The following is a 27,137-nucleotide window of genomic DNA, read 5'->3' on the forward strand; positions in this document are numbered from 1 at the left end:
TTATCATTCCATAAAATGGAGTCGAGACCAAGTCGAGTTGCCAGCGGTGTTTTTTCATGATAGCATTAAAGGTCCAACTGAATTGATCAGTTGAGCTCGGTCTTGAAGACCCTTGCCAGCTTCGAACTGTCTTAACGTCTCTCTCTCTCTCTCTCTCTCTCTCTCTCTCTCTCTCTCTCTCTCTCATCCATTTTGCCCAAGTCATCCCGGCCAAGTTCGTGACGTCAAAAGGAAGAAGGATGTCACCTGCACCGTTGTACGTGTTTGAAAAATATGACAAGACAGCGCGGGATTTCCCAAGTGTATAGTCAGGACAAAGCCTTGATCTACAGGTTGGTAGGGCTGTATTATAAAAGGCCTTTTACCGTCACAAGATATGCTTATAAGTGGCCAAAGTCTGAAAGCGTCTTCTACCATAATTTCTCACTTAAAAATTTATAAGCCCCAGGTTGAGCCTCTTAACAATATGTCGAGTACCTACCTCATATGGACCCCAGAAAACTCTTTCCTATATGTGAACAAAATGAACGTGGGAAGAAGGAGATATCAAGGAACCTAACGGAGAAAGCAAAAAAGAGTAATAATTAGTGGAAAAAGTGAAATTTCCCATAGCGAAAACAACTGTGGTCATGATGTTCGAGCAAGTTAAAAACCAGTTCAGAATTAGCGTTGACTATGTAACACTTGATAGCTCACTATCACTAGAGTGCATCCCAATTTAGTTCGATCTTTTTGTATTGTGTACTGAGCAGTCCCCTAAATCCAATATCTAAGCATGGGGATTCTCATGAAAAAGACATCGTCATCTGGAGATGTCGGGGCATTGGGCGACTGAAGATCAACATCAGCTGTGATCTAATATTCCCATTGATCCAGTTACCGATTAGATGAGGCGACAGTTTTCGAAGATAACCTAATTCTGATGATTTTATGACTGAAATGAAAATGAATCGAAAAGAAATGATTGTTATTCTGACACCATTGCAGGATGAAAACAATCGACCTTTCACAAACATGCATAAATGATAATCTTATGTGGGCAGTTATCGCGTCTGTACTGCCTACATAATCATCTGTAAATACTTCTACAATCTATCTTTGGTTATTTAAAACAAGGAATACCTTATTTTCTATGTGCTGCGTTTGGTTCATGATAAAACCGGAATTTTTATAATTTCGATGTGTGTGTGTTTTTCATGACATCAGGTAACATCTTGTTTTTACTCGTCTTTCATGTTCGTTGTCCGTTTATTACCCGTTTAAATTTTAATTCTTTTGAAATTTAATTAGGGTCTCATTTGCACGGTGAATTACTGCGTATATTTAATGGAAAACGAATTCCCCTTGGCAGCCACAAACACACTGAAATCATAGTCATATCATTAAAATTATTCTAAAGGAGAATATGAATGGTTAGGTTTCTATATCTCTGCGAAACTGGAGACCTTTATTCTAACGAATGTTCATTATGAATGATTAAAACCAGCTTCCGTTTCTATTGTTTTTATTCCGAAAGCGCAATATCTTTGAGAACATGCAAATTTAAGAACACACGTTCAAGGGTGATGAACGTTCTAGTATGAAAGAATGTGGTAATTAGATCATAATTTCAGTGACTGCGCTTAGAGAGAACTTTTCTTACTCGTCAGGTTTTTCGATTCTTGTCACTCTTGCAGAAAAATTAATCTTGCTTCCGAGAATGGGTGTTGAAAAGCCACGACGCTTGAGGCTAAAACTAGGCTCAAGTTAAATATATGAATGTGGCAGTGAGGCTTTGTTTTCTCTCTGAAACTGTTAGTGTATATATATATATATATATATATATATATATATATATATATATATATATATATATATATATATATATATATATATATATATATATATATATTTCAGTAAGTGACCACGATCAAAGAGAGGGAGACTTCAGAAGCACTAAAAGTCTTCATGTGGTGATATACATAGACAAAAACATGAGAGGTTTCTTTCAAATGTACCCAGAAACATCTGGCACCGCTATATGAGAGAGAGAGAGAGAGAGAGAGAGAGAGAGAGAGAGAGAGAGAGATATTATGGTCTCCGTTGGCAGCAACGGAAGACATTGTAGTCCTTTATCACTCGCTAGGTGACAGCGGGTCTGTGACGGAAACAAAGGAGATTCATGAAAGGTTTGGATGCCACGTCACGTGAAGTTTATTTTGGTATCTGCTGTTAAGCAATTACGGTTTTCCAAAAACCTGGCGTGAGATTCTGTTTTAGGCTGTATTTAAAGCATTAAAACTCTTTCCCTGAATTATTGCTATAGCTGAAATCTGGAAGACCGTTAAGCAACTTGTCAGAATGATGTTAATCAACGGCATTAACCTTTCGACTAGTGGATATGAATAAATAAAAAAAAATAATAATAATAATAATTATTATTATTATTATTATTATTATTATTATTATTATTATTATTATTATTATTATTATTATTATATGACAGTATTAGCTTATGCTTGGTAGATGGGCTAAGGAGCCGTCTAAGCGCTAGATGCATTGCTTTACTCAATGTGTAAGCTGTAATTAGTTTGACTATCCAAACGTCAAGCCTATTTCACCGACCTAAGAAAACTTTTTACAATATGAAAATTAAGTTAAGCTCAACCCTCGCGGGAGAGAGAAGTCGTTTTAAGAAGGCTGATTACACGCATTTGGCAGGCTTTCATCATTGCTGTCCTTCAGATTCCTTTGAACGACCGAGTAACTCCGCTTCGCTCCGGAAAATGTCGGAGGAATTTCCATTCAAGGAGAAAGTCAGAGGAAAAAGGCGAGGCGGATAATCTGGGTGTATCTCGAAGTGAGACAGCTGTTGGAGGAAGTTTTAGAGCCTGAGTCAGAGAAGCCCAAAACTTCCTTTGATTTATTTTTTTCTGCATACACTCATACACATGAGCATAAGCACTTGTAGATTGATAGGCTATGAATGAATTAATCAGACGACTTTTTCAGGAAGACTGTTAAAACAGCAACTAATGTTAAATATCAATATAACTGCCAGTGAAAATAGGAAAATTTATATATATATATATATATATATATATATATATATATATATATATATATATATATATATATATATATATATATATATATATATATATATATATAGTATATATTTCTGACTCACGTGGGATAGAACCCAGGTCTCTCAACTGAAAGGCAAGGGCGCTACCAATTGACTCACACACGTAACAAAAGAAGTTGGAACCCAAGTAACAGAAATACATTTCCGATACACACGTGGATGTGTGTTGATTACTCCCACCATATTCACTTGGAGGGATAATTCGAATGAAATGCTATCAGCTGGGTCACTGCTAGGTAGGAAAGTTGAGTAAAACTCACTGATATGGTAGGCAGAAGTACTCCCCAACATCATGGGCTGTGTGAACTAATTTTGTTTCGCTGTAGGGATGGTTAATAATTTCCTATCTCCAGTTAAAAGCAGAGAATTAAATGCAAGAGATCCGAAGATGGAGGCTTTTAATTTGTTTCACCAAAAATTAGGCTAAATTATTCTTAGGAGTTTCATTTTCAAATTGTAATTTCTCTCTTTTATATCATTCAAAAGATTTACACAGAGGTACTTAGGTTCCAACTTCTTTTATGGCCTATGTGAGTTAGTGAGTAGCGTCCTTGCCCTCCAGTTGTGAGAGCTGCGTTCGATCCCGATGTCAGTTAGAAATTTCTTCTTGTTACACACGTGACTGTGTGTTGATTACTTATACATACATACATATATATGTATATACATATATACATATATACATATATATGTATGTATATATACACACGCATGAATTAAACGCAAAGCTTGACCGTTGATGCTTTCTTTTTGTGACAACTTTCGTCGGTGGGGCACTGAACTGCTCGTTCAGAATTGCCGTTTTGTAGTCTGTGATTTGACTTTCTCGTCACTGGTACCTTAATAATTATGCAGAATTCAGTATTTTCCATTTGACTGTATGGTTACGCATACATATATACATAAGCACGTATGCAACACTTTTGGCGTCCTGTAATATTATTCTAATATCAAGAGCTTTACAATTCAAATATTACGGCAACATTCAATGTGCAGAGGAAAATTAAAACATCGGAACTGTACTGATGCTAGAACTTTTATTACAGTGGTGACTGATGTAATGAGGAGAAAAGGATGGAGTAATCGGGTATTGCACTCCTCCTATGTACATACTAAATGATTGATCTGAATAGTTTTCGCTTTGTAGTTAATAATTAAAGCTGAACTCGAAATATAAAAAATAACATTAACGTGAGTTTGGAACGTTAGCCTTAAATATTTCATTGCACATATACACACATATATTATATATATATATATATATATATATATATATATATATATATATATATATATATATATATATATATATATATATTATGAAGTTATGTATGGATCGAAAACTTAGAATGCTTCTAGGTGATGTAGACTTCAAACACAAAAATGTTTATGCTAATGTTCTGCTCGGTGTCAGTTCGCTTCATTCTGTGGACAAACTGGACTTCTCTCTCGACGCCGTTTCACTGTTTTATTTACTTTGTTTTGATTGCTTATTCCAGTATTCACTGAGGATCATGCTAATAGTACAGTGAAGCATATTTTATACATGCCTCGGCTATGTAATAGACTCAGTTATATGTTCTGTGGGTCTGCATGTTTACAAAAGATAAATTTGATCTGATATAGGCAAGTAATTCTTAGAACACAACGTACAGTACAAACACTCTGTTAGGCCGAGGCCCAATCTTTTTAAGCTCTTCTCCTGCAAACAGGGCCTCTTGTACCGGGATTTTTTAACGGCCTTAGCAAACTATGTTGATCAGTTAATTTGTAACATTTATGCTTTTTATTTTTACTAACAATTGAGAAACGTTGCCAGTCACACCAGTGTTCTGAACTATACCTTTATTTCTTTACTTTAGTATGGAGTCCTTTAATTTTAAAGACCTAACGTTATGATGATTAAAATGCCAAACATTCTGTACGTAAGGTCTAACATATTACTAACACTGGAGCAGCTCAGCATCGCACATAAAAGAAAAATTGGGAGCATCCAATGTTACTATACTGTATATAAATCCGACACCACTCTACCGTTTCTGCTTCATCATCTGTGCAAGCGAGCTGAAAGGCCCTGCTTCGAATCATAACCGCAAGTTTTTGATAGATATTTCGTTTTTATAAAAAACGTTACTTTGTCCCCATTGTTGATTCCTATTTTAGCTAAGCAGCCAAGGAAGAGGTTAGTCTATTAGCCGTATAATGGGTGATATCACAGCCACGCTATTGTTTTAACCCCCTTTGGACGGTTTTAAAAAATAAAAATAGATTCCCTTCCGTATTTCAATCTCAGCATTTCAAACAGAGCCACCCACTAGAACGTGAAAAGGTAAGTACCACTGCATTCATATTAAACTCATCTTTCTCCCAAAATTAGTGTTCGTACTTTGAGAGTTCAGAGAAGTCAGTTTTTTTTTAAGTGTCTGATCGAAGTGCAAGAGGCCGTGCTGACTCTTTCGCATTATATTTTCATCCCTCGGTAGGCAGTTGGTGTATTTTTCCTTATGGTCATGGAAAGATGTTCTGTTGCAATAGGTTTATTATTTCCTATTACGTTTCGATGCACGCTCTGGTGGTTCTCTACAGAATCAGAGTTCAAACGCAAACAGTTTATAAGGTAAGGGTGTACTGAATTCTGCTTGGTTAGTCTGGCACCAGATGGTCTTGTCACCGTTTCCGATTCCTGAGGCGTGGAGACTTACTCGGATATGTTGATATGGTATACTATAGTTTTTTGGTTTGGAGCGGGACTGGTTGGCGTGTCGCCAGCTGATGACTGGTATGATGGCTCATTCAGGTGTAAGCGCTCTTTATCCTTCTTTGTCCTTCCTCTCCTGTTGGTGTTGGTTACCAGGTTTAGCTTTAACTAATTTCTTATATTCTTATTATTGTTTGGAGAGATTCAGTTTCATTAGCTGTATGCTGGGCTTATTATAAAAGATGAGTGAGGCCTTAAGAAGGCATAAGCATCCGTGGTCTAGAGAGGAGCTTATGATTTTCATTGCGTTTATAAATTCAGTCCTTTCAGGCCTTCTGTAATGTTCCTGTTGACAGTAGTTGAATATGGATGCTTCCTGACGGTGGAAAGAGAATGCGTTGAAAGTCTGGTGGTTGTCATTCTGATGCATGAGTGGCGATGTCTCTGGGGTGCTGGGTGTTACTCGTTAGGAGCTAATTGATCTTCATATATTTAAGATTAACCCTTCTTTCTATAATAGTTAGGAAATATTTTACTTTTATTCAAAACTTAGTTATTCATCCTCTAGGTTTGTGGTGTACTTACTGTAGTTCCTCCATTAAAATTGTGACAGTACTTTTTTGGTCGTCTTCAGTGCTGGAGGTCTCATTAGTATCATTTTTTCATGGTGATTCTAATCTGTTTTTCCACTATGTCGTTTGGAAAGATGTTATTCATAAGTATTTTAGTTGTGTTTCGATTACCTTGATGGAGTTCATCCCTGAGAAGCATTTTTATTGTGTGGGAGGGTAGAAAGATCAAGGGTATCCACCATAAACCTACTATAACTGTTGGGGCATTCACTAGAGCCATTACGGTGGATTCGGCAATACAGATGTCCTCTGTGGGTAGTAAAGAGGGCCTTCTTGCCACGTAGTCATCAATTGGAGGCAGTATCTGTCAAGAATGTAAGGGGTGACGAGATCATAGAGTTCCTAGGCAAGGTTGTAGGTCAGAGTCCATATTTGTCTGACATTGAGCCAGAGAGCAGCTTGTAGATTTTTACAGTGTTGCATAATATGTATCCTGGGTTAGAATCACCATGTGCCATTGTGAGTCCTGGAGGATCCTTCATAGCAAATATCCTCATTTGTGTTCTTGTTAATTTGTTGAAACTTCAAGTCATCAGCCAAGATCTGTGCCAATTTCTGGTGGTCTTCATTACAGCATTCTGCATTCCTCTAGTGAGAATGAAACTTCTGTATGGAGAGTCGTAGTTATTGAGGGCTTCTGTCAGCAGATATAGGAATCCAGGAGAAAACACAACTTTCTCACTGAATTCAACGATGTATTTAACAATGCTATGTAAAAGAAATATTTGAGTCAAAGGTAACACCAACTATTGCAAACTGTTAAGAATGACTTAGTAATATGTTGCATATAGAATGTGAACGATGGGGTATGAGCACAGTGAGAGATTATTTAATAAATAAAATCTTAGTTTATTTAGAGTTCAGCCTCATACACCGCATAATGATTCATTCCACGTCTCAGTTAAGCCTAGCAACAACTGCATGCAGCATTTGGGATAAGGGAATAATTGCAATCATCTGATATTACATTGTCTTCCTTTGTAGACTGACAATCATGCCGCTAGTAAAAACCAAAGAGAATAGTAGTAAGTTAAAGAAGATAAGTTTAGGCTCACTAGATAACAACACAGTTGACAGTCAGGTAAACAGGATCAGTTATGCATCACCTGATAACCAGTTAAAAAGGCAGCATCAAATCAGCCTGATTTTAAAATCAAGGTTATTTTAAACAGAGAAAGTTATGTGTAAAATTGCAGCAAAAGTGTCTGATTATTTTCTGTCAGCATATTTTGTTGGAAAGTAAGCAGCTCCAAAGAGAATAGATATTTGAACGTTGATCTTTAATTGTTAATGTGAGTGCTTACTGAGAAGGGACACCACACTTAAATTTTTTTTTTCACATGGAAAAGTAATTTTCTAAAACAAGTCGTAAAAGTAAGATAAGGTTACGAGAAAGGATCTCAAGTATTTTTTAAATCATAATGAAAAACCCATTTGGATTTTTTCCACACCACTCCGCAGGTTGCATAGGAGATTAATTGTGTTCACAGAATGAAAAACAAACGTGGTAAAAAAAAGTAGGTCTTGATGAACAACCAATGTTGGAAAAGAATACATATTTACACAAATGACTCCTGATCAGCTGGAGGCATGGGGTTTGACTTTTTTTTTTTTTAATAAAGCATGGTGGCTGTTTAAGAAACAATTCCTCAATTTTTACTGCTTAATTGTATGGGATCTGGCGAGTGGTAAACGAAATCTTAACCTGTTAGGAATGAACTTGAGTTATTTTTCTGGATAGTCATGCTGCCGTACCAACTTTAGAAAAATTTGGTACGCAATATCCTCTACTATTTCAAATTCCAGAGCAGATTTCAGTATTAAGTGGTCACGGTAAGAAAATAACATTTTGCTAGGCGTTAGGACACACAGGCGTATTGGATTTTGAATGACAGACAATTTAGTAGAAGAATATGAATTCCATTGGTCTTTATAGACATATTTTCTAGCATTTAAAGAAAATTAAAGAAGGGTTTGGTTGGCAGTAACCAGAAAATGCTGGAAATTACACATATCAATCCCCTGTGTGACTGTAGTATTATGTCAACAGAACTGTACACGTATGCATGGCTCGTGGTTTCCAATGGTTGGTCAACCCCAGCAATTTTGTAATGACTGCTTGGTCCCGGTCTGTGGAACTGCTGATCGAATAAGCTAGTCTTGGAGCTTGAGAATATTGTCTTTTCCAAGAACGACGTGAGGAGAATAGTCATCTCCCATACAGTCGTCTTGAAAGGATGTTGCATATAAGGTTTTTAAGTTTGTTGAAGAAGCTGGTCATGAGATTTAATCATTTATTTTAATCTTATTTTTACCCCTGAAAATATTAAATTGAAGTGTAATGTATGGTGATATTGGTAATTGATTTATTTTCGGCGTCGATTGCCGTGGTAATAGTTTTACAAGCAAATAAATCAATCAACCAATCAACCAAAGACCCCCCAATATCATGTGCTGTGTGAACTAGTTTTGCTTCACTGTAGGGATGGTTAATAATTTCCTATCTCCAGTTAAAAGCAGAGAATTAAATGCAAGGTGGAGGCTTTTAACTTGTTTCACCAAAGATTAGCCTGAATTATTCTTAGGAGTTGCATTTTCAAATTGTAATTTCTCTCTTGTATATCATTCAAAAGATTTACACAGATCGTAATGTCAGCTAATGAACAGACTGGCTTGATTTGGACCATTGAAATAGGTGAGTAATTAATTTTAATACCTTTCGAAATCCTCATTCACCTTGCATAAATCCAGTGATAACAAATGTAATTGCTGTCCGACTGTGTATGGCATTTGAGGAGCGGATTATGTTCGATGTAACTTTGTCAATGATTAATAAGGTCATGAATTCATGAGGTGTTGCACGAAATTAAATCATTATTGAGGAAATGGGGTGATTGAATATTTATGAAGCAATGAAAGACATAACAGCAAAACTATTAGTACTTTTGAAATGCTAAAACAATCTGTAACTTCAATAGAAACTTTTTACTATCATTATGGCCAATTCTTAGAACCGGAATATACTTCGTATAGCCTCAAAAATCATTGCTCCAAAGCTAGAACGATATGAAATCCTCGTTGTTGTTTTACACCACTAACGTTTTTAAAGGTTGTCCTGGATAACATTTGACAAGGCATTTTATAAAGTAATGAAAGGCTTCCATACACAAAAATCAACTTTATGGAAATCACTACAGCAAACCAGGCTGCAAATTTCAAGAAATTAACACTAGTATGCTTACCGTTATATTATGAAAGCAAGGTAATTAAAATTTAAAATCGTAACTTTTGACATAAATCTAGCATTATTTCAAACCAGAGTAACTCTCTAGTTTAAAAATAACGTAAAAACAAATCGAGAACAAGTTAACTGTCAGAAGATTACACGGAAAGGGAGGTTTCGAAATAGAGCATTCAAAACATGTGTTTGCACATCTGAATTAACAAATTGACAACAAATGACAGACAACACAAGCTTGCAGTTAAAAGCGCTTATTGTGACGGAAGTTGAATGGTTACCCAGACGGACTGCAGTTGAAATATGCATTTCAAAAGACTGGAATGAAATTCTTGTCAGAGCTGAAATCGTCAGAAACACGTAGCCTTACAGTCAGACTGGTAAATGAAACTGTGATTTCATATTAAAGCTCTCTATTAATGAAAGAAAAAATGAGACTGTCATAGATAATAGATGACCTTGGTTAAAGGCAATTCGTAAGAAATCTACTGGAGAAAAATTTTAATAATATAACCAAACATGATGAGTTTGGTTGAAAGCAAACCAATGGCACGGTCTTTCCAAACCATAACTTGGAAACTCTTTTTTTTTCTAGTGTAGACAGTTCGAGAGGGATTAGAAAAACTAATGAATATAATATAAAATTAAAGGTTAAATGATGTGATTTAGTGGTTCTCTTACAAAATGTGTTTGGTAGACAATATCCGTTTTACAAATAACTGAAAGCAAAAATGGAAATGAATTTCAATGACAATATGGTACTGCATCACAGATTTGTACTTTGCAGCCTTAAAACAACTTAACATTCAATCATGAAAGGGTTTTACTGATGAATTCTGATCTCCACCAAAGTTAATCATTAACTAATGAGATCTGATGAAAAGGCCACAGAGTTACTGATTGATTTTTTAGTTCCTAATGTTCCTCTTAGCATTCATTCCCTTATTCAGCTCACTTTGGTCATCCAATAAATGATTTATTCATCTAAATAATTATTATATATTGGGTATTTAAAACATCTTCTTTTAAAATTTCTGGCATAGGTATTCATACTGGAAATCTGGATGCCATCATTGTATATTTTCTCATGGTAGGACTTCAAATGTTGAACTCGATCAGTGAGTTATCAATACATTCAAACAATGAAACAGTGCTTCAGATTCACCTTTGTCATTAAAATGACCTTCCTGATTAGACTGGTACATTGAATCTAAATTCTTTTATAATACGTGATTTGTATTGTTACATTTAACTCATTCAGCACATATTGGATCTTTGAATCAACATTACATTAAACTAAAGCATCAGTACTTTTCTCCTGGCTTGATTTCAGTACATTCAACCTCCTAGTCATAAGAATATCAATGCGTGCCTCACATCATCATCACTAAATACTGAGACTTATAATGACCATAACACTCATTATTATTGCAAATAACTATTGGTCATTTTTACACGCAACCATTAAATAGTGCTGCATTTTAGGCCCCTAGATTATTTTATTTTCGACATTGAATCAATGTTTTTTGTATGTGAAGGAACTATTGTTCCATTGCCACAAAACAGTTCAGTGCTCCAGATCATGCAGTCACATGACTGTGTAGTTGGAGGTGTACTTCTTCCCTCCCATCTTCTCCCAAGCCATATCATGACTTCGTCAAGGCTCTCGTTTCTGATTGTAGTGAAGAGGCAAGAGGTCCACATCAGCCCTTTCACTCCCTCAACGCCTTATCGAACTCAAGGGTGGCGTATGGATAAGGGCCTGCAATAGCACAAAGTGGCTTATTGTCTCAAACAGATTACCAACTGCTATGGCACATAATGGCCGTCTTTACCTCAGAGGTCCCTGGGTTCAGGCCCTTATCGTCATACAGGAGCTGAACAGACCACTGGGAACGTTTCTAAACTCTCATTGGGCTCGACCAGAGTGAAAAGCAAAATGATAACGAGGTTGGAAAGCTGGGTGGGGCAGACCCAAGGGGACAAATGAAAAATGAGAGGCAGAAAGTAAGGCAACTTATGGTCTAAGGGATATACCAAAGAACTTCAGTGCCTTCTACTGTGCGCCATTTAAGGAACATTCTCGCCCTAAATACCTTAAAGCCTACACTACCAAATTAGACATTCTCATTTTAAACAAACTCACCGACTTAATTAAAATTCAGGAGAAAGTCTTTCCAGCAATTACAGACTGTGCTCTCAAAGAAGAGTCTGAAGGCCATATTTGCCCTTCGTCTAGACTATTAAAACTTAGATAGCGACCACCATTTTTCGAATAGGTTTATATTTTTTATTGCACAGATAAATACGTGGCAGTGTGGATATAGCTGAGTAAAGATGAAATAATAAGAGGGCTTTTCATAAACCTAAGGTATCTTCGAACCAGGAGCTATACTCACTCATATGTAATAGGAGTTTGTGGCAAAACTTATTCGCTTATTATTGGTGAGCTCTCTCTCAATTCAACATTTATTTCAGTACTACGTTACTGCATCAAAGACAGGTAATTAATGTAACTGGCAATGAAATAAGGAAAACACTCTACGGCTATCGACCAGCCTCAAACAAAACACTAAAAATTTACAGTTTTGTCAAGAGAAAGGTACTTACTCGTCCACCCTAAAACGAGGGATATTGCTCTTGTGGTAGAGCGTTAGCCATGATTTGATTCAGAGAAGGCTAGAGAAGCATGCAAGCTCACTTCCAACCTCCGTACCGCGTTCGTCAAGTGGGAGCCTGAAGTTACCAAGTTCCTTTATGCGGATTTTATTTTTATATTAAAATCTTTCTTTCACTTCTATAAATAACGTCAGGCATGCGAAATATTCGCCTCGTTGCACAGTGTCAATTTATTTTCTAATTAACCGCCTAGTAACAGGGGTTCGCAACAGCTTAGTTCTTTACTTCAACGAACAATGAATGCACTTTGTTTTTAATTTGTGAATTATGACTGTTATTATCAAATCACTTCATCGCTTTGCTGCATTGCACTAAAAATCACGACCTCACATCCATCCACTGGATAACGGCATTATAACAATGCATTGCTTTCACCTCAGAGTTCTTAACTTTCGTGTGGGGAACTTGCTTAATCAAACGGGTACAATAAAATACGAAGTTACCAAATCAGCATTATTGAAGAACGCAAAATCATTGCACCACATTCCGAAATGGAAGGTGTATTTGCCCAGCGTCCGTGTTACCTGCGACTTACGAGTATAAAAACTACAGGGCAAACGCGAAGAGATCAAATATGATATCGTGGCTAGCTAACCAGGTGTAGCCTTAATAAACAATAATTTATGATTCCCCACACAGGTGACCAACATATGTAGCCTTGTATACTTCCACCGTGATTATGCCTTTTGATGCACCCTTTCGTAGTAATTATGTTTTTTATCATATCCAGTTCACAGTTAATATGTGCAAATTATATATGTGCATATATGATATGTGTGTAAATATTAGGCAATTCCTCCAACTTTGTGTGGTCCAGATAATAAATTTAACAGTAGTCGCTGCCACATTCATGCTATGACTGCTGAATCGTGGATGAACCCTCTGTGCATAAAAGCACCTGTGCAGTATTGTCCTGTTCATACAACTACAAAAAAGGCTCATCAAACCCACTACGCATTCTGGCATTCGCCTCCATCACCTACACGCTTACATGCTTCCTGGATATAAAATCCCTTTCCAGCATCTCTCCCACTTTTTATATCCGGTATCTTTTAAGACTTCATCTCCTCCCTCTCCTAACGCTTTCATATTATACATTTTTTCGCAAGTCCGTCATCTATTCGTTCTTCATTGCAAACCCATCTCAGAGCATCCTTTCCTCCGCGGTAAAATTTTTACCACTTTTGTGCATTTCCACTTTGAACACCCTGTCAATTCTCCCTGTAAAACATCTGCGGCACAAACAATTATTCTCACCAGTCAGCCATTTTCATGCCCATTCAGCACTCGAACTTCATTTCCACAAAGGAGAGTTGGCTAAACAATGCCGCATATATTCTAAACTGGCTTCCATGGTCAATGAAAGTCTCCTGATAATCTTTTTGCAAATCAAATTTAAATTATTCCTCCACCAACCATCAACATTCATTTAGCAGGTTGCGCCTTGAGAGTTCTTTATCTGTTAATGTAATGATTGTGGTATTTATTCTCCTGACGATGCCAAAGGATGCGTATAGCTAACCCCATTAGGATACACCAATTACTTAGCGACGGTCCAGTGAACAGCACGATTATTATCTCTCACAAAAAAAAACACCGGACTGTTATCCTCTGCACATGATGTTCAGTTCTGTTTTCACGTTATTTACCTGTTTGAAGACCACAGTATTGATCGCATGTAATTCATGCGATCAATACTGTGTTCTTCAAACAGGTAAATAACGTGAAAACAGAACTAACAGTCCGGTGTTTGTTTTTGTGAGAGATAATAATCGTGCTGCTCACTGGACCGTCGCTAAGTAATTGGTGTATCCTAATAACGTGTTTGAAAGAAATTTAATGGAGTTTAGTTACATAATAGAAAGTTTTGATAATATGAATATTGGCCTAGGAAAATGTAAACTTCATCCATTTATTTCGAAAGATGTACATATTTTAAACGGTTCAATTAGGCATGATTCAAATGACAACAAAACGATATGCTTGTTGTTGTCCATTTAGAAATAATCCAGGTCAGGTTTCCTGCCAAAACAAGATTTATGAATAACAGTTTCTCCATTAAAAGCCACACCAATTTTCATCTTCTTTTCATCATTACGTCATCTGCTTATCGAATTTCCGCAGTTTCCCGTATTGTGTCATTTCTAACCCAATCCCGCCATCAGACTACTGATATACTTCCTAATTAAAGTTTTATTCTAAAACTTACAAAATCTTTAAGACCTTGCTTCCTGCCATACCAAGATTTATAATCCTGTACCAATACAATTGTAGTTTATAATCTTACTTTTGTATATACAGTAATCTCAGTCTGTTTGATTTCTGATCTATTTCAATCTATTTCTTTTCGAAATCTCCCTCAACCTACCCATTGTTTGATTGGGCTTGCATATTCTTGCATTAAATTCCTACTCCAGAGAGCCTGTACTGGATATCAGTGTTCTTAAGTATCTGAATGATTCAGCCTCATATATTCTTTTTCAGTCTAACGTTATTTCCTCCCTCTGTGCATATTCTGTCCTCATTATTTTTTTCTTAGATTTATTTTGAGTATCAACTTTCTAGGTATATGAGACATTTCGTTAAGCAAGTTATTTTTTAAATACTGTGGAATTAAGTTTGTTGAGTTTTTATTGTACTGTGCACTCGGCAAGGAAAGTGAGGATACAGTTTTCATTAGATTTCGTTCATCGAATTTTAATTTTTTTCTTAAAGAAAACTCATAATCTCGGTAAATTTACTCTAGAATATGGAAATACAATGCAAATTATATCATATATGTTAAATCTGCAAAACAAAAACGTTCAGATACTTAAAAACAACATGGATGTCCGAAGTAATCAGAATTTCTCAGATGACTTCGTTCATAGAGATCTAAAAGATAGTGTGTGAATATCTCGGTGTAGTACTGTTTATCAGAACAGCAATATTTACTCGTTTTCCGTTATGAACAGGCTTATTATTGCATCATCATACGAGGTAATGATAATTTCTTTAATTTTTACAGATTCATATTTGTATTTCATGGTGTTAAAGGTCAGCTGGAATTAATGGCAGTAAATGCTGTGATAGCTAGGGTAGGTTGACCAAATCTATTTAAATCCGCAAGAGCGTTCTCTATGATGTGAGGGATAGCGCGATAACTTCGGCGGGAAAACACAAGTAACTGGATGTTTCTTGACGTTGCCATAGTTTCTCTCTCTCTCTCTCTCTCTCTCTCTCTCTCTCTCTCTCTCTCTCTCTCTCCATTGCTAAAACATACTATACAAATATAGTACCTCTCAATCTCTAGAAGAAAAAATAATGAAATGAGTAGCTCTCCTTATAGGCCTAGGCTTACACAACAGCAACTCTCTCTCTCTCTCTCTCTCTCTCTCTCTCTCTCTCTTCCATTGTTAAAACATACTATACAAATATAGTATCGCTCAATCTCTAAAAAAAAAAAAAATAATGAAATGAGTAGCTCTACATATAGGCCTAGGCTTACACAACAGCAACTCTCTCTCTCTCTCTCTCTCTCTCTCATCATAACATTGCATTTGTTCCTTTATTGTTCCCCACGTTTTTCGTTGGACATTGCTCAAATTTAACTCTTGATTTCATTATGGAAGATCGCGTTTCCAATTATGCAAGCATTCCGTTCATTGTGGTGTCATAAATTCATTTGTGTAAGGTTACTTGGTAGGTTATGTCGAAAAATATTTATTTTGCTCAGAACTGTCGTTGCAAATTACAACTTGAACGAATACTGTAAAGCCTACTACTGCATTTATCAATGATTTCAGAACCGTAGAACATGACTGAAAGTTATAGGAGGTCAAGCAAAAAACAAACACAATAAGATTGAAGCTCCTCCCCTTTCTAAAGTTGCCAGATGTCGCATTATTGAGCAATATATGTCCGAAGATATAAAAAAACTGTATCCTCACTTTCCTTGACGAGTGTACCTCAAATCTTGATTTTCTTTACCATCTTTGACCAATTTTTTTTTTTCATTATGATGTCTATGAGAAAAGAAAGGAGCAAACATGAAATGGCAGTTCCTTGTAGCTTCCCATCATTTACGGCAAAGACCCCATCAACATTAGCATTAAGTTTGCACCCGCTTCGTTCATGGGTTACTTCAGTTAGCTTTATACAGTTAATGGGAATGCAAAAATCATGCAAGACCCCATAATGATGGTCTGTGAAATTCAATCTCGTTATCAAAAAAGCTATCAGAAAGGGATATCGAATTCCATGCAGTGCAGAACAATGTCTTAAGACAAATATTTCATCTGTGCAACTCCTGCCTTTTCTAAAACCAGCTTGTTCATCCATAAGCTTTTTTTTATCAGCTTCTTGCTTCAGCCAGTGAGAATAATCATAAGGAATATTTTCTTTTCAAGCGGCCTAAGCGCAGCGTTTCTATAGTTACACTATTTGGACAGGTCATCTTTCTTTAGTCCCTCAGCTATGATTTCCATTTCACAGTCATCCGGTTTTGTTTTATTTCATTTCATATTCTGCAAAACAGTTTAGTGAGTAAAGGAGGGGTCATTTCGGTTTCCACTAAAATAATCTTTAAAGTGATTCCGTCATAACCTGGTGTTTTTTTTCTAGTTTCTTTATTATGCATTCGGCTTTAAAAGCCGTCAGTTCGTTTTTAAGCACATTCAAGTCTTCGTTAACTTTTGATTTATTAATCAGATGATCCCCCCTTCATATCTCTCGTTCATGGCCCCATAAGAGCCCAGCGGTGTCTCTCTTCTTTTACTGGTGTTATTATTGAACCATCCGCCCTTTAACAGGTATTTTCCTCTCTCTCTTCTCCCACCCCTTGGATATTTCATTAATAATTCTGTAGGCTAACCTAACATTAATGCCACTTCCTGGATACATGGCTTTGTCAGCATCATCAGCCTGTATACTTATACACACACTTTTATATCTATATATATAATATGTATTTATATATCTATATATATATATATATATATATATATATATATATACACATGTACTGTATGTATGTATGTATATGTATGATTGTGAGTATTTTTAAATACACACACACATATATATATATACATGTGTGTATATATAGATATATATATATATATATATATATATATATATATATATATATATATATATATATATATATGTATGATTGTGAGTGTTTATATATATATATATGTATATATATATATATGCAAATATGATTGTATATGTTTATATATATATATATATATATATATATATATATATATATATATATATATATATATATATATATATATATATATATATATATATATATATATACATATATATATATATATATATATATATATATATATATATATATATATACTGTATATATATACAGTATATATATTTATATATATACTGTATATATATATATATATATAACATATATCATCTGATTACAGTATTATTGTGTCACTATATACTCATTTCATTCTTTTGCATGTCTCGCATATTTCAAGAAAAAACAAATTATGAAGGGATGTTTTTTTACAGGGAGAACAAAAGTTGACAATGATTGCTGTTTGATGACGTAAACACAAACATAGTAAGAAAAGTAACTAAAACAAAGAACAGTGACATCTTCGTTGACATCCTTTATCGTAATTACTTATGTGATTTTTTATAGTTACCTGTATCTCTTCCATGCATTGCAGGTGTTTGAGTTATCGCGAAAATATTGTGAAACGTTAGCAGCACTTTAACACACATATTTCAGTTGTGTATTATAGGATGAACCGCTAATATAAGTGTATGCCACAAATAAGTATACTACTCAGTATACCTAACTTGAATGGAAACTGGATCCCAGATCTTTTGTAACGCGCCTTATGTAAAACCGGAAATACATCATCGAGGTCAAGTGAAAACGCCATTCATAGTTAAGCCACCGCCAGAAATAATAGTGGTAATGGTCACTAGTTACTGATGATATTTTACAAAGCAATGGCATTCACTGATTTATGTTTAATAAATCTGGCGTCAAGAACAACGCAGTCGAATGTTACATTTACCCCCTAGCTCGACCCCCAAAAAGTGATAAGCATTTTTAAAAGTCAGTGTAAAGCCACATTTTACGGAAACATAAATAAACATTTAATGTTTGAATTAATTTTCAAGACGAAAATAGAGGTACTCACATCGTCCTCCCTTCTTTCCATCTTCAGTAGGACGAAGAGCCGTCATCAAAGCTGAAAATAAACACAGAGTAATAAGATTCAAGTATGATTAAAAATTAACATTAGTCTACAAACTTTACCATTATGATAGTCATTATCCTCGCCAATTAATCAACCTATTGAGGAAGGACAGGACAGAGAGAGAGAGAGATGTGAGAGAGATGTGCACCGTTAACACCAAAATTCTTGACAGGAAATAAAAGATAAACAGAACCATCTGGCTGCAATAAGTGGCTGAACTTCGAACGTCTCACTCGAAATCCCTTTAAATGCGAAACTAACTTCACGGGAAATGTCTCCCGACAAAAACTGCTTCGAAGCAAACAGACTTTCCTGTCTGAATGCTACGAGTGCACTTTAGTCCTTACCAGTTAGTAAAGTGTCCGAAGTGTTGTGAGCGAACTTTCAATACGGGAAAGAATTGAAAATGTTAGTAACTCATCCCCTGTTACGCATCGACACGAAAGGCTTGGTAACAATTGATTCTGTACTCGAGAAAGTGAATTGTCTTTTGCTATTTTCAGATCTTCCTGGCGAAGACCATTAGCTCGTTCACGCATGAGTTCTCTCGCTCCATATGTTTGACTTATTTGCGACACATCATTCTGTTTGTTTTGATAACTGAGAAATGCTTTTACACGGGCAAGGTAAAGGAAACAAATTGGACCTTTCTCACCTTATCGTCTATTTATTTTGTTTATCATCTTTCATTTTTAATAATTATCATGCTATAATAACAATAAAAATAATCTAGTCTCACACTTCTTCAACGATTGAAGGAAATTTCCTAATACTGCTGAACTTTGCGATCGTTTTCTTTATGAAACATTTTACAATGATAATTCAATCACCGGAACATAACAGATTCACCTCTCTCTTGCATTCCTGTACAGTATATATATATTTTTCATTCACATTTTTAGATTTCATTAACATAGTGTTGTCATAATTTTTCATGGTACGGGTCACGATTTTCTTGGTGAAAGTTCTTGACTAATGTCACATTCACTGGGTAGATGTAACTCCCGCGCAAGATTTTTCTACTTCACGTAAGTTCAAGTTGTTGGAGAATCGGATCTATTAACACCGAGCGACAGGAAATGGTGTAAGTAACGCATCTACACTTTAATCATGGAATGAATGACAAAATTTCATGCATCTTTAATTTCTCTGGCTAAGGATGTTTGTCCCTTTGCACGGAGCATTAATACCTACTACAGCTATTATCTCGTGTACTTTTGTGATTAGTCTTAATTAATGATTTTACTTGTCATGGCACCTGAATTTTAATCAGCAAAGATTTCACAGAAGTACTGACAACATTTCTAAATGATAAGAAAACCTTTGAGGCCCCGTTTCTTTCCGAATTCGGTAAAGTCTGTAAAATATCTAAGCCTCCGAATTCTTAAGATTTTTAAACTAAGAACTATATGTAAATAGATCTCGATGGTTATGTAACAAATTTCTGTTATACACAGAGAAATGTCATAGTGAGTGTTGGAAAATTAAATGTTAATTACAATAAAACAACCAGTTCCATGATGCCGTGTAAGCATCACGGAGCTGGGAAAACATAACAGCAAGAATGAAATATTTGGGTAAATAGCAAAGCGTTAGAGGCAGGAAAAGGCTGAATGAGCGAAGTAGAGATGGGATGATCAAAAGTAATACACTGCTATGCAATCTTAATTCAGCTCTGTCATGAAGTCAACCCTGTCTGGATTTTATAAATGCGCTGCCTTGAGCTATGCCACTGTAGCATCCCGACAGAGGTGCTCACGAAAACTATGGACATCCGAGATCATAGATTTAATTAATTTTGAGGGTCCTTAACAGAACCTATGATTATGAATATAAACGAAGATTAATGATTTTCTTCAGAAAGACAGGAGTTAACATCTCTGGGTTGTTTGCAGAAAGACGGGATCAGGCCCTAGTCCATTGTTGCCGATGTTTAGTATTACTTGGGGAGGTCCAGTAGGGGCGAAGCCCCCTCGGCCAGGTCAGGGTATGGCGCCCTAAGTTAGGTTTGGAAGGTAAGGTCTGGTTAGGGCAGGACTTGGTATTCTAGGAAAGGTCAGATTTGTTTTCGTCTGCGGATTCTGTTCGCGTCGTTCTGCACTTGCCCCACATCTTTACTCTTCTCTCTCTGTCATTTCTTTGATTCTTCTTCTTTCTCTGCATCTTTTCCCTACTTCTATGTGGGGTCGATGTTTCTGACAGCTTTCCTCCACCTGGTTCGGTCAAACATGTCGTCCTCTGACAATTTTTGTTTCTCAGGTCTTCTCTAACATCATCCATCCACCTTTGTTTCGGTCTTCCCCTTGCTCTTCCACCAGGCATCCCCATCTGCATCACTCTCCTCCCTACATATGTCTCATCCCTTCTCATCATATGGTCATGCCACTGCAGTCTTCTTTCCTGGGCCTTCTTTGATAGTTCTACAACTTTAGTAGTTCCTCTTATTCTTTCATTTTTGATCCTGTCCATTTTTGTTATTCCACACATCCACCTGAGCATTTTCATCTCTACCGCATCCAATTTCTTCTCTTGCACTCTCTTTACCGGCCATGTTTCTGCTCCATACATCAAATCTGGTCTCACTACTGTCTTATACACTCTTCTTTTAACCTTTATGCTGATTCTGCGGTCGCACAAGACACCTGACATCTTTCTCCAATTTTTCCATCCAGCCTGCACTCTGTGTGTTATTTCTACATCCAAATTTCCATCATCAGCCACGGTTGAACCAAGATACCTAAATTTTTCTACTCGTTTCAACCTTGTCCCTTCCATTAATGAAATTAATGAAATTAAAAATGGATCAGCAGCAGGACCAGATGGCGTACCTGCCATTTTGTTAAAGAAAGTGGTTCATTCAATTGCAAAGCCACTTGCAATATTATTAAGACAAGGTATAGATACAGGCAAGATTTATGATGAGCATAAATTAGCATATATTACCCGTACTTTTAAAAGTGGATCAAGACTAGAGGCAAGTAATTATAGGCCTGTGAGTCTGACATCTCATATTATGAAAGTTTATGAAAGGGTAATGAAAAAAATATATAATGAAACATTTAATGAAAAATAGTTTGTTTAATATAGGACAGCTTGGTTTTGTACCGGAAAAAGTACACAAACCCAACTGTTAGTCCACCATGAAAGCATATATAAAAATATGATAAACGAAAAAGATACAGATGTGGTTTACTTAGACTTTGCAAAAGCTTTTGACAAGGTAGATCATAATATATTAGCAAAAAAAAAAAGATAAAAAAAACGTAACATTGCGGACAAAGTAGGAAGATGGATAAAAGAATTTTTGCAAAACAGAAAACAGATAGTGATTGCAAACGACGAGAAATCGGATGAAGCTACGGTAATATCCGGTGTGCCACAAGGTACGGTGTTAGCTGTTTGTAATTATGATTGCAGACATAGACAGTAATGTTAAGGACTCGGTAGTGAGAAGTTTCGCCGATGACACAAGAGTAAGTAGAGAAATTACTTGTGATGAAGATAGGAACTCGCTACAAAGAGACCTAAACAAAATATATAAATGGGCAGAGGAAAATAGGATGGTGTTTAACTCTGATAAATTTGAATCAATAAACTATGGTGATAAAGAAGGAATGCTATATGCATATAAAGGACCTAATGACAAGACAATCACAAATAAGGAAGCAGTAAAAGACCTTGGTGTGATGCTGAATAGGAATATGCTATGTGATGATCAAATAGCAATACTATTGGCAAAATGCAAAGCAAAAATGGGAATGTTGTTCTGGCACTTCAAAACAAGAAAAGCTGAACACATGATTATGCTTTATAAAACGTACGTACGTAGTCCACTTGAATATTGCAATATAATATGGTACCCACACTACCAAAAGGATATTGCACAAATAGAGAGTGTACAAAGGTCCTTTACAGCTAGAATAGAAGAAGTTAAGGACCTTGACTACTGGGAAAGACTACAATTCTTAAATTTATATAGTCTTGAAAGGAGAAGATAACGCCACATGATTTACCGAAAACATCATGGAGCTAAAAATATCAGAAAGAGCAAGCAGAGGTAGATTAATAGTGCCCAAAACACTACCAGGAAAACTAAGGAAAGCACACAGGACATTAATACACCACGCACCAGCATCAATAATGCAGCATCTATTCAATGCGCTACCAGCTCATCTGAGGAACATATCAGGAGTGAGCGTAGATGTGTTTAAGAATAAGCTCGACAAATATATAAGATGCATCCCAGACCATCCAAGATTGGAAGATGCAAAATATACCGGAAGATGCATTAGCAATTCTCTGGTAGACATCAGAGGTGCCTCACACTGAGGGACCTGGGGCAACCCAAATGAACTGTAAGTAAGGTACTAATCTCGGAGTCTTGATCTTCATTAAAACTTAGGTATTCAGTCTTTTTCCTACTGATCTTTAATCTTCGGTCTTCCAGTACCTTTCTCCATTGCTCTAGTTTTGACTCCACTACCTCTCTGTTGGTGCTGCATAACACGATGTCATCAGCAAAAAGGTATGGACTTAAAGCAGATCCCTGATATAAACCAACTCTTACTGGTATCCATTCAGTTAACCCAACACTGCTTCTAACCTGCGTTTTTGCTCTTCATACATATCTTGGACCAAACTCACATACCTCTTGGAGGGAACTCTATCCTATGCCTTTTCCAAATCTAAGAATACTATATGCAGTCCTTTCTGCTTTTCCCGGTGTCTTTTCCTTGATTATTATTACTAAATAAATATGAGACATACAGACCCTTTTTATTCTACATATTTATCACATCCTCCCTTAAAATAATGTGAATAAACGTTTACAGTTTTACTTTAATCTGTTCTGACTTCGTATCAGTCTGTTCTATCATCCTCTATCATTTCTGTTCAGCCTTCAAAATGAACACTCCAAACGCCCATGAATGGATTCTCTTCTGACAGTATATCCTCATTTGTCTCAATTTAAGTTTAATTCATTTTCGTGTTCGGAGAATTTGAGTTTGAAAAATAGAGCGGAACGCAATCCAAATTGATTTATGACATCTCAAAACCACTGACACATTCAGCTCGGTCAGAATTTGATACGAACAAAAATATTATCCTACAACCAATAAATGTCACTGAAGCCAACGCTTTCTGATAACCTTGACTCGGTGCTACGATGATTTATTTTCATTTGCAATTGCGATATGGTACCACTTCGACACAGGGATCATTATAAAACGACAAAACGATACTCAGTGCAGAATCACAGCTTTTAAAACCTGCTTCTTTAGGGCAATATCTAACTATGTAAACACACACACACACACACACACCCGCTCATAAAAATTTTTTAAATAACACTGTTTACACACCTCTAAAGGTTTTACTGTATATCACGAGAGAGAGAGAGAGAGAGAGAGAGAGAGAGAGAGAGAGAGAGAGAGAGAGAGAGAGAGAGAGATGAAGTTTTGCTATGAAAAGCACGTTCCAAAGCTTCAGGGATAAGGGGAAATGTTTGAATGCCTCTGCCTCAAAAAAAAAAATCACCTCTATATCTAGAAAGAAATATGGAAAAAGGAGTGGGACAATATAAATGAGGTATGAAAAGCATTTTGGGTTGTTTACTCTGGTAAATATAGCCAGGTAATATAGTTTTACACAAAATCCAGTTTTAAATTTGTTGAATAGGGATGAGAGAAGAGAGGCAAATTTGGAGTAGAAAGAATAGAAAGGAATAGTGAAAGTTTGACAGGGATTATGGAAATGAGTGTTGAGGCGTAAGGAGCATAATTAAGAAGCTGAAGAATGAAAAACAGAAGGGCTCAAGGACTGCAAATAATTATGTTGTATGGTGGTGATTGAGTGGTTGGCAAGGGTGTGGTTTGTATTCCTGGGGGAAAAGCTTTGGATGATGAGACAGATGATTGTTTTACTGTGTAAGGGTAAAATTGACAGAGCCGAAGGTAAGAATTTAGTATCACAATGTTTCTTAGTCCACCACTGGAAACTATTTAGTAGAAACTTCGATTGGGAAACTAAGATTAATGACATAGGGATTAATAGGGCAGAAACAGTATTGCTTTCGACAGAGAAGTGGGTGCATGAATCAGGTGTTGTTGTTAGCATTTTTGCCAGAAGTTTCTAAGAGAGTTCTGTATGCAGCATTTACGTACCTAGAAAGTGATGATAGAATCAATAAACGTGCAATGTGAGGGGCGTTGAATATGAAAGGTATAGAAGATATGCTAATTTAAGTGGTTCAAAGTGTGTATGATGAAAGCACATCACATATTAAGAGTTGTAGATGGAAGAGTTTGTCTCCAATAAAATTGTGACATGTCTCGATAGCTGTTTAATTGCTGAAATGATGCGAGAAGTTAGAGAAAGGAAGTAAGACATGGGCGCAAAGTTGTTGGGTGAGAAGTCGTAAATGGAATGTGAAATGTTTGATTTTTGCATAGGATATACTACTGAGCAATTTCAAAATAAATGTGAGTAAGACGGACTGGATTGCCAAACCTAGCGGATAAACCTGGGTTCGGCAGAGAAGTTCGGCGAAAGTAAGACGAGGTGAACCTCTAGACTTATGAAGGTACTTTTGAGTCTGAAAGCTTTATGTGTAACTTTATCGAGAATGATCTCTGATGTAAGAAACATAAAACACTTCAGACTAGACCAAACTGCACAATGAACCTTGCATGATACCTGAAGAGATTTTTTTTTTTATTTTAAATTTAGGCTGTCAAGCCAAGGACTGGAGCACTTGCGGCTCTTAATATAGCGAAAAGAGATTCAGAAAATGGAGAAGTGCAAGGATCTAAAGGTCGAACTTTCAGAAAACCCCACATTGCACTACAAAGTAATAGTTAGACAGCAAGGAGAACGGGCGTTGAGGGGATATTTAGATGGAAGGAAACTTTGTCTTGAAGCAACGACAGCATTAAGCTTCACCTATCCGAGTCCTTCATATTGTTGGAAGTTGCATTACCATCTCCCCATAAGAAGATAACTGAAAGGTAATTAACTTTAGAAGACGGCTTAAGAAGAATAAGAATCTTGACTTGTGGGAGAATGCAGTAAGGAGAGTCAAGAGAATAACTGGCAAAAATGAGAGAAAGAGTAGGGATAAAACTGTCAATATAAATAAAAAAAAAGTAATAGAGGGTCAATAGAACCAAAGAAACAAGAAATAAAAAAAAGCAAAGCTATGAGCCAGTGCTTTATTTGACAGGGTCTTGTGTCCAACCTTTTGGGGAAGCCGAGAGCAGAGATACACGATTCCACAATATTCTGGAGACGATGCCCAGAAATTATTGGGAATTGTATTATCCAGATGATTGTGTCTTGGAAAATCTAAACTGCTTGTTATTATTGGCATCAGTGGTTTAAAAAAATGAATATTAATGCAAAGTTCAGTTTAAGAAAGTACCGAAAACTTTCTTAAACATCCGGTAATTATTGTTACGTTCTTATTTTAGGCAGCTATGACTAGTGACACCAGTTTCTAAACTATTTTCCGTATGTGACAAGAAGATCAATCACCGTCCTTTAGGAAGTCATTGTTTTCAGTCATAAATGTCGAATCAAGAGTTCACATCAGTAAGTAGGCGAGAACATGAAAATTTTGAACATAATGAGTGTCAGATAGAAATAGAAAAATGAATTCAAAATCCTGAACAGCGTTAAGCACCACCTAGCTCAGTCACTGATGTTGCTATTGTCTTCACTAACATCTTACCACAACGAGAAAGTTTATGAGTAAAATAATTTTTCTAACATAAAGCAAGAAAGCTAGAAGAATAAGGATAAGGAATAAGCTTTGTCGCAACTTGTACAAATAAGAAAATAAGTGCTCTGTATCTTCCAATGAATCTTTGATCAGTGCAACTTTTCTGGAAGCTCTGAAGTTTCTGTTGATGCATATATGCCTTTAAGAGAGTATTTTAGTGAGGCCTACGGTATATGACCTTTTCTCAGCAGATCAGTAATTCACACAAGAACTCATGTATATATATATATATATATATATATATATATATATATATATATATATATATATATATATATATATATATATATATATATATATATATATGAATGTCTTTTCCTGTAATACTACAGTGTAATATGAAAATAAGAAGGCCCATAAAACACTATTTAAACGTTGAAACCATATATTTCGGGCACTTGTTTCTGTGCCCCTGTTCACTGGTAGAATATGGACAGGTGGAAAGTTACAATGGTATATATACAAAAACATGAAGGTGTGGCCTTAGGCCTCCGATGTTAAGGAGGTGGCGTTTCTTAAGAAGGAGGAGATTGACCAAATTCCCTAGTGGTTTTTGGCCTCATTAGCTCCCGTTTGGCGATGGATCTGGCGGTCGCGTTTCTTGGGTCATCCTCTTCAAAAGGGGTCCGAGGATTAAGGTGTCAATGGCGTCCGATTTCCAATGTCCTCCTGACAGGTTCATATTGACACCTTAATCCTCGGACCCCTTTTGAAGAAGATGACCCAAGAAACGCGACCGCCAGATCCATCGCC

At 36.1% G+C, this 27,137-nt stretch overlaps 1 protein-coding gene across 3 annotated transcripts in view; it reads right to left on the reverse strand.

Moving 5' to 3' along the window:
- Positions 1-27,137, reverse strand: part of LOC136842618 (neuromedin-U receptor 2-like) — an 833,892-nt gene that overhangs the window by 217,673 nt on the left and 589,082 nt on the right. For 2 of the 3 annotated variants that reach the window (XM_067110224.1, XM_067110223.1), the window contains one exon: positions 18,545-18,595. The gene's annotated coding sequence lies outside the window, so the exon portion shown is untranslated. Of the gene's footprint in view, positions 1-12,305; positions 12,915-18,544; positions 18,596-27,137 lie in introns of those variants that run through there. The other variant, XM_067110226.1, reaches the window with a different exon arrangement.

Source organism: Macrobrachium rosenbergii, chromosome 10 (assembly GCF_040412425.1).
Source record: "Macrobrachium rosenbergii isolate ZJJX-2024 chromosome 10, ASM4041242v1, whole genome shotgun sequence".
Classification (NCBI taxonomy): Eukaryota; Metazoa; Arthropoda; class Malacostraca; order Decapoda; family Palaemonidae; genus Macrobrachium; species Macrobrachium rosenbergii.